Here is a 10,248-nt window from a genome sequence, read left to right as displayed (position 1 = left end):
CCGAAGCCGGAATTTAATCGCTCCAAAGTGTTTAAAACTAAGTGTTTTTACGAAAACAATTTGCGCGAGGCGTTGGAAAACGCGCGTAAAACTCAAAACTGGAGAGAAAAGTGTTGAAAGAGGCAAGGAATGAAATGGGGTTCGGCTGCTATTTATAGACTTCAAGCCTTGGATGACATGCATGCAAAAAGGAGGCAAAAAGACGAAAATACCCCTGGGAAAAGGGCACGGCCGGCCGGCCTCTAAAAATAGCTGGCCAGCCATCTGCTTTTTGCAGAAATGGCCGGCCAGCCATTAGCTTTTTTAGAAAACGGTTGGACACTCCCCCTTGGGAAGATAAACGGCCGGCCATGCTCCCCACATACTCACCTAGCTCTCTGCAAATTTTGAGGAAGATCGGAGTTCCCGGGACCTGAAAAAGTTCAAGAAACGTACACTTCCGGTCGCAAAATTGCTCCGTCCGGACTTCGGTTTCAAGTTCTGATGTGTGTTTCATCATCATCCATCGAAATCAACGTGTATCCTTTTTTGAATGGGTTATAACCTTTCAGAGAAGTGGATCAGAGGTCGTGATCAAGTTACCTTCGCCGAAACACGCGTTTCCGTACTCGTTGTTTCATGACAAATGAGCACCCTGTTTCATGCTCGTTTTGTACTATCTCGCATTCTCATAGACATACTCGCATTGTCATGTACATTTCTCGATATTTGTATACCTCTGTGTTTGAGCATGCGTCGTCACACATATCTCATTCTTGCATTACGATGCATCCACTCACCAGCACTGCGTGTGTCAAACTTTCGGAATCACATCGAATATATGTTGTTAGCATATTGTGCTTGTTGCAATTTCTCTCTCTTGCAGGCACGATATTGTATGTACGGTTCAATTGAGACTGGTGCGATCAGACGAATCGCGCAGGTATCGTATCTTCTCCGTGTGAGACGTGGCGAGGATTGAATAATCCTCCACATTCTTAACTGCATGAAATGTAGTTATTGCTTTGCATTCCTGCTTAGAACTGTTGCATCTATTTGCGAATACTTGCTTCATTACAGCATGCCGCATTTGCATGATCTTTGGGTTACCTTCGGCTTCTCGCGTGTCATTTGCATTTTGCCCCCTGCCTGCGGGCATGCCTGCGGGCACATCTCTGTCTATCCTGTATGTTTGTCTAAGTCTTCGGCCTTGTCAAAAATGGGTCGTCTTTTGGCTTTGACATTCACTCCCGTCACCTGTGACTTCCGAGTTCTGTCAAAGAGGGGCAACTGTAGACACCCCATTTTTGACCGACCTTAAGACTCAGACGTCACCGATTGAGCGCTTGGTGATGTTGCATAATGTGCTTGTTCAGAAGTTTCAGAGTCGCGGCCGTGAGCCCTGCCTCCGGACTCCCGAACCCTTTTCTGTGCCTTGTCTCGGTTTGCGAACCAGACTCGGTTTTCTCTGTTTCTTTTCCTGAGGGGAGAGAGAGGTCCCGTAGACCATCTCTCAATATCCGTAGGCTACATTTGGTGGCCGTAGGCCATTTTGCCCATTTCGGAGTCCGGTTCCCGGTTTTCGGAGCCGTCAGGCTGTGTGCCTCGGTTCGGGACCGCTTAACCATCTCCTATTGCTCTGATTTTTGGCATACATCTTATTTCATACATTTTGAGGGACACTGGGGGCTGAGAAACCCACTTCGAGGTCAAATACAATTTTCGGTGCTTAACAGCCCATTTCCGGGACCCCGAACTGCGTGTTTTGGCTCCGGAACATTCGTTTTGCAACGGTTTTCGCTCATTTTTGGCAGGTACCTCTGTTTTATCACAGGGAAGGTCACTGAAGGGTGGGAGGCCAGCAATTGTTGCGACAGCCAGTTATCTCTCCTCCCGAGCCTCCCGGCGCCCGTTTTTCGCACTTCCGGGCTAATGTTGAATACCTTAGAGCTAGCGTTGCCAACTTTCGACCACATATCTGTGATCTACACATCAGAGAGGCCCCTAAAAGTTCATGGCCGGCCATTAAGGTCACCTGACCCTTTTGACCCCTTTCTTCCGGGCTAATGTTGCACCCCTTGGACCTTTTTTCTCGAACTTTGAACCACATATCTGTGATATACACACCTGAGAGGCCCCTAAAAGTTCATGGCCGGCCAGTAAGTCAACTTGACCCTTTTGACCCCCTCTTTCCGAGCCATTGTTGAACCCCTTGGGCCCACTTTCTTGGATTTTCAATTACATGGTTGTGTTGTACACACATAGGGCTACCTCCCCAATACCTGGCCGGCCAGAAAATATGGTTGACCCTTTTGACCCCTAGCCGGCCGGCTAGGGGGTGTGGCCGGCCGGCCACCTCCGGCCAAAGTGAGCGGCCGGCCGTGCTCTCCTCACTGTGCCCCTTCCAGCTGTGAGGCAATATCCCCCAGATATTTTCTGTATCCGGGGGATATTTTGGGAGAGAGTTTTGCTCTCCTTTGCACCCCCCTTTTACACCCCCTTTCTTGACCTTATAACCAGCTGAGGACCTTCTTCTAGGGGGTTAGAAAATTTGATCTTAAGAACTCCATAGCCAACTCCATCTTCATCTTCTTCAATTCTTCAAAAACCCTAAGTCCATTAACCTCCATTCCTTCTATACCACCAAGCTCTACCACCACTATCTCATTTCCAGCAGCTAGGAAGGGTTCTTGAAGGCCAAAGGAGCAGCAAATCCATCCAAGAAGCAACCAAAGTCTAGATCTTCAAGGGTAAGTTCCACTTTGATCCTTTTGACCCTTTCCTTTGATCTATTTCTAAGCCTCATTTCTTTTTGGTTTCAAGCTTCGGTCCTAACTGAAAAGGACCATATTTTGAGCTCACCATCACTTCTCATTAAGGGCTCAACCTTGTTTGAGCTCTCCATAATATACTTGCTTCATTGACCATCTTGTATGTCATAGATTTGCATGCTATTTTTGACCCATGGGCAATTTATTTTCGAGCATGTTATAAACTGATATTAGGCTTATTTTGAGCCCCTCTTCAACATTGGAGAAGGGCTCAACATTGTTTGGTGTTTCCATATGTCACTTGTAGTTATATCCCCTATTTTAGCCCCATTTTTGCATAAATTAATAGCTCTCTTTGCTTCTGTTTTTGGACCTTGGTCCGAACTGAAAGTGGCCTTATTTTGGCCTATACTTCATGTTTCATTCACACTTTTTTTCTGTTTGGTGATTATTTTATACACTTCATGTTTTAGCACCTTTTGAGCCTTATTTTGCATCATATTTTTAGCATGTTTGTATACTGATTTTGAGGCTGCCATATACTGTAAATGTTCATATTTTTGGTCCATCTTCAGTGTTGTAGAAGGAAATTTTTCAGTTTGAGTTTTGCTTATACCACTTGCTTCTTTACCCCTCTTTTGGCCCCCATTCTTGCATGCTATGCTTCCCTTACCTGTGCTTGCTGTTTGGCCATGTTCATAACTACGAAAGTGCATCTTTTGGGACTGTCTAGCTTCTGTCTTTGCATCGCATGTCCATATTGTGTATGTTTGGCATAGCTATAGGCCATTTCGGGTGCCTAATGTTGCATTTCGGGACATTTCCTTGCATTTCATGTCATTTCGCTTCATTTCGGGGCTGTTTTCCCCCATATTTTAGTGCTGAAATTCCATTAGTAGGCTTGCATATCATTTTTGTCATATTTCATCACATTTTTGCATCGCCTCGGTTTGCGTGCCCGTGTGCGCGCACTTCGAGGCACCTTTTTTTTATCCGCCGGCATCTTATGTGAGTGTGGCTGAGGCTCTCTCATGTTGGTATAAGCCCACTTGTCATTTTCCATGTCATTTGCATTGCGTATGCGCTGTCTCGGTTTGCGTGCCCGCGTGCACGCATTTCGAGGCACTTCATTTTCTGCCATCGGCATCCGATGTGAGTGTGGCTGAGGCTCACTCATGTTGGTGTAAGCCCATTTGTCATTTCCATGTCATTTTATCACTGTCTCGGTTTGCGCGCCCGCGTGCACGCATTTCGAGGCACTTCATTTTCTGCCATCGGCATCCGATGTGAGTGTGGCTGAGGCCCACTTCATGTTGGTATAAGCCCACTTGTCATTTCCATGCCATTTCATTGCATTTTGTCATCGCCTCGGTTTGCGTGCCCGTGTGCACGTACTTCGAGGCACCTCATTTTCATCATTCTGTCATCGCCTCGGTTTGCGTGCCCGCGTGCACGCATTTCAAGGCATCTCATTTTCATTGCATCTATCATCGCCTCGGTTTGCGTGCCCGTGTGCACGTACTTCGAGGCACCTCATTTTCATCATTCTGTCATCGCCTCGGTTTGCGTGCCCGCGTGCACGCATTTCGAGGCATCTCATTTTCATTACATTTTATCGTTGCCTCGGTTCGCGTGCCCGTGTGCACGCACTTCGAGGCATCTCATTTTCACCATATCTGTCATCGCCTCGGTTTACGTGCCCGTGTGCACGTACTTCGAGGCATCTTATTTTCATTGTATCTGCCATTACCTCGGTTTGCGTGCCTGTGTGCACGCATTTCGAGGCACCTCATTTTTTAGCACTGTGTATGTTAGGATCGCATCTTAGTTACATTTCATGCATATCATGCATATTGCATCGTGTCCGGAATAGGAGTTAGTCCGGGCACGGGAATCGAGGTACATTTCGTACTCCGAGTGACGGAATGTGTCTCAATTCCCCAGTCACCGACACTCCGGATTATCCATGATGGAGTTAGGTTTTAGCTGTAGTCTCATGTGCATTCATCCTATATTGAGTTGTGCATTTCGACTCCTCGGTCATCATGCCTCGGTATGCGTGATTGGTGGCACGAGGATCGAGGCATGCATATATTTGTGCAAATACATTGCTATGCCCCTTTCCTGCTCTCTGTTGCAGCAAAACCAGGAATCAGCAACTTTCCGGGACTTGGCACACTTTTCAAGAATAACAGGTGTAAACAGAGGCTAATTGGGGCATTCCGGTGGATTTCCGCGCAAGACAATCCGGACATGCATCATCCATCAGAAGCAAGGCAGTCCCTGGCTTGCACGCCAGTTTATTTGCTTTCTAGTTAATTTATTAATTAGAATTTTGTAATATTTTTGGACTGTAATATTCTTTTATTTGGGGACTGTAATATTTGGACTGTATGTTTATTCGGACCCTCCGAGTGAGGGCACAACCGTAATAAGTGTGGGTGAGTGTGATGTATGTCTTCCAACCCCACGTCTTTCTCCCTTTTATTTATCCGCTTATGATGGTTAGATTAGGGCATATTTAAATTAGCATACAGTATGACAGCATGTTTGCATCATCCATCTGTATTGCATGCACCGGACTCGGCACATCATACTAACTGCATTGTGCTTTCAATTCTAAATTGAATACATGATAGTTGTAGCATTTCATATACCATCTTAGAATAGCCGAGCCTGCTATAGTTGCATTTTGCATGTGTTGCATTAGGCATGTTTGTATACTTAGGATCATGCATGATTTCTAATTAACTTCCTTTTTTTTTGCTTGGAGTACTCGGTAAGTTTTATGCTTTAGCATCCTTGCATGCGTGTGAGTGACTGCCATGAATAGCATGCTTACCATGAGGCTAATTGCTAATGTGATATAACTGCCTGAATGCCTGTGGGTGAAGGTTGGGTTATTTGAATTGGAATAATTCATTAAATGTGTGTTTTAAGCCCACTAGATAGTGGCAAAATCATGTTTTCTAAGCCCACCTGAGGGTGGCAAATCCACGTCTTAGCCTACTTGCGAGTAGCATCATCAAACCATTTTCAAATAAACAAGCATGAAATGTTTTGTTCCAATTCGGGCGATCCAGTCTATATTTATATGCTGTGAGCATCACATAGTAATCTAGGCTAATAACCGGAATAAGAACTCACAATGTTTTCAAAAATTGATATCATGGTTAGTAGAGGCCGGTCTATGACCGGGCGAGCGGGGGTGCTCACGAAGTGACCTTCCCCAATCGTACCCAAGTTCCCGAACCGAGGCAACTTTGGTGATGACGGACACGTGGCCTTTTGGCACCGAGTCAGGGTTTCCTAAATTTCCCAAAATAAAATATTTAGGTGGCGACTCTGTATCTGGCAAAGCAGTCCATGTTTGGCACTTCTTTCAAAAATCTGTTTTCTTAAAAACGATTTGCCGGATTTGGACTCTTTGGTTCAGATTTAGAACCGTGACTGCAAAAGTCGAGTCCGAGCTGTAGCGAGGTCCCCCGCGGGCTTGTTACACACACATGTGAGGCATACAACAAGTTAGACAACTTGGCAAGGAATACATGCTAAATGTAATACCACCATAGAATGTAACAACATACCAAAGGGGCCAAATGTATTACAACATGCAAGGTAAGCATGCTACAACATATAAGAGTGGCCTTAGACTAAGTTAGGCAACCCTAACTAGGCCCAAAAACAATGGCCAAAAACTTAAGAAATGGGACCAAACACACTTGCACACATGCACTTGTTAATGGGCCTATACTTAAGCAAACAAAGGCAACTTTCAAGCACATTGAAAAGAGGCTAAGCATGGACTAATGACATGCAATGTAAGCTCTGGAATCATGTTAAGATGGTGCCAAACCAAGCAAACAAGATAGGCTAAGCATGCAACATGGTCCAAAACTTAAGGCTAACAAACAAAAAATGCAAAGGAGCTATGCAATACATAGCAAATATGACTCAAGCAATTTAAAACAGAGCTAAATCATACAAAAACATGCACTAAAGCTTCACAAAGCTAGGCCTAAAATATGCTAGAACAAGGGCTTACAACCTAGGGCATATTAAGGCCTACACATGGCATTACAAGGTAGGTATGCTAAGCATGCATGGTGTACCAAAACCAATTAAAAACAGAAGCATATTATGACATAATAGGCGCAAAAATCAGCTAAGGCATGGTAAACATGATGCTTAGCTAGGTGCTCCCTCAAGAGGCAAAAATGGCCCATTTCAAGGACAACAAGGAGAGGGGGTGGCCCTCTCCTCCCTAGGACCTCAAGGCACCATCCCCACCTCTGAAATCCCTCAAGATTTCAGTGGTGAGGAGGACCAAACACCAAGGTCCCGGAGCTCACTCAAAATAGCACAAAATGGGGCCTCTCAAGGCCTAAGAGGGGTCAAACACCTCCAAACCACAAAACACTCTAAACAAACTATTTAGAGGGCCCAAAAACAGAACTTTTTTATATTATACACTAAGCTCAAAAATAGTTCTAAGATATGCAAAAATACAATGCAAGAAAGGGGTAAAAAGGGGGAAGATTGTTACCCTTGAAGACCTCTTCAACAATGGTGGACCAGCTGCTCCTCCAAGCTCAAAATCACCCAAGAACCTCAAGAACAACCTATTAGAACCTCAGTAGCCAAGGGAAGGTGTAACACTATGTGTTTGTGTGCAATAGTAAGACACAAATGCACTTATACACACGCAAAGGTAAAAGGAAAGAGAGAAATGGAGATAGGTGAGACACAAACCCTAACCCTAATCCAGAGCTCTCCTCTGTATCTTTTCTAACCTTTTTGTCCAACCCTAAGACCAAGAGAGGAGGGCTCCTCTTATAGAGAAGCCAATCTTGTAAAGCTTACAAGGTAAGCTAACAAGAAGGCCATCCCTCCATACACGTGTATGGAGGGGAACAAAATGCCATACAGCTGTATTAAAATATCTACAAAAGCAGATGAACAGTAGTCAACTGCCCAAAATTTCCATTTTGACAAAATGGACTGCCGACCGGCAACAAAGAGTGCTGACCGGCAATACACATTGCCGATGGCAACAAAACACCAGCCAGTGGCCTCTGGCCATGGCCGGTGATGTGTGGGGATGCCTCACAGGGCATTCCCTGCCCCTCCAAGGCAAAACACAAGTGTTTGGTGCAAAACCAGACACTAAACAGTCGAGTCGAGAGATCCTGAGGCAAGGCGCGCAAGCCGAGACCTCCGGGAACTCAAGACGAACACAAACATGGATGGTCACCGAGTGTTCAAACGGTGATGTTCAAGTCTTGAGGATGGTCGAAAATGAGGTGTCTACACTTATACCTCTTGAAAAGGAGAACCCTTTCTAGGTGTTAAACCAACACTTGCACACCCTCAAGAGCTCAAAGTAAGCTTAAAAGTACCTCAGCTCAAAGACCACAAGGTTTGGTTTAGAGTGTATAGGCAAAAGTTTAAGAATTTGCAAGAGAGAGAGAGAATTTTGCTCTAAAATGTTCAACCTCCTAAAATGGAAGGGAATGTCTCTCATATATAGAAAACATTGAAACTCCCTCAGAAATATCAGTACATACACATATAGGCAAGTGCGTGCATCTGTTCAAACAGCTGGCATAGCTGGTCAAAATATCTACCAAAACACATAAGTGGCCGGTAGCCCACATTTATGGCCGGTAACCAACAGTGGTGGCTGGTAGGTCCTAAGGTTTTTTAAGCTTGAAAAACCATGGTTTTGGTCCAAAAACAAGGCAAAAGATGTATAGGGTTTGAAGGCTCAAAGATGTGGCATTCTGCTGAGGATTTCGAGTACTTTGACAAGCATATACAAATTCATCATTGGGTGCGCAAGTGGTGATGCCCAAATCGTGAGGGCAGTCAAAAATGGGGCGTCTACATTTGCTGAAACAGGGTGTAATAACAACTTTAAGCAATTTCCAGCATTTCAATGGTGGAGATATTACCATTTCATCATCGGTGTAATGCCCCAATATTTCACCACCATTCATAATGCTAACACAAGAGTATCATGACCAATTGCGATAATTCAAAGCATTAAATAACCTGTAAAGCATGACAAAGTCATCTTTTCTCCCTTAAACTATTCATATGGTTACATCATTCTTTAAACACATTATCAAAATAATCAATAGTTCAAAGCATAAGAGAGGATATAACAAAATACCCTAAGTGCTTACATCTTTTCAAGGATTTTCCTTGAGTACACAAAAGATGGAGCTCTAACTCCACACAAAAGTAGCCTAAGGCTTCATCACATGACATAAAAAGGAGCATCTACACTCCCATCCACATTACTACTCAATCCACAACTACTACTCAATCCACAACATCTCCTAAAAGGTTGTTAGTTTTGGGGTGAGCAATTGCCTAGTAGGAAATAGATTAACAAATTATATAATTAATTGAGATACATATGATCATGTAGTGCAATGAATGAGAAAACCCATGTTCGTTCCTTTGTAAAACCACAGAGATCAATTTAAACAATGTTCCTAACAAATTTATTTCTTTTCAAAATCATGGGGAATAAATACGCTATGACGTTCAGATACAAGAGCCATAAACTGTAAGTACAAAAATATATATATACAAATAAGTATATAGAAGTACAATCCCACATTGTCGACTTTAGAAATGGCAAGACATTAGGCACCCAAGACCTCATCCCTCCACATTTGCTGACTCCAAAAACGGTAGGCTCGTGGACACCCAAAATCATGTTTTCCACATTCACCGACTCTAAAAATGGCAGGCTCGTGGACACCCTAAAACCTTTGCCACATTCATTCGGCGATATGCACAAAACAGGGCAATTGAGCACCTCGACTCCCCACGTACGTACTAATATAAATAACACAACACAAACCATGACCCAACTCATAACCCGGACTTATACGCTATATATCCCCCTCCATATATTCCAAACATCAACAATTCCAAGCCACAAGTATCATTAATGAATGCATATAATGCATGAGTTTATAAATCTCAATTTTCCTAAGGTCGTTTTCAATTCACAACAATCCAACAATTTAACATTTCCAATTAAGGTAATTTCTCAAGTTATACCCATCATCATCTCAAGATTTTGTGAGAAAAGTTCCCAATATTTTATAATCTCCACTTAATAATCAAGTCAATACATTCAATTTCATGATTGGAAGGTCAATTGAAACAATTCCCTTTATATTTAGCAATTGAAAGCTAAGGTTTTCAAGAAAATTGGATTTTTCCCCTTTCCAAGCTTTTAAAGGTCAATTCTTATCACCCATAACATTATCATCAACACAAAACATAAACTCTTTAAGTATTTCATAAGAGATGACCCTTTTTGATCAAACCCATTAAAGAACACATCACTCTTCACACTACTATATATCTATATAGATACAATGAAAATACCACATATTTATCCCAAATCAAAGATATAATGAGTTAAAAGTACCCCTACCTCAACATCAAAGGCAAAAGATGAATACCCTACTTT

The sequence above is a fragment of the Camellia sinensis genome, chromosome 3 (assembly GCF_055761805.1).
Source record: "Camellia sinensis isolate YWXY chromosome 3, ASM5576180v1, whole genome shotgun sequence".
Lineage (NCBI taxonomy): Eukaryota > Viridiplantae > Streptophyta > Magnoliopsida > Ericales > Theaceae > Camellia > Camellia sinensis.
This window is presented reverse-complemented; position numbering follows the sequence as displayed.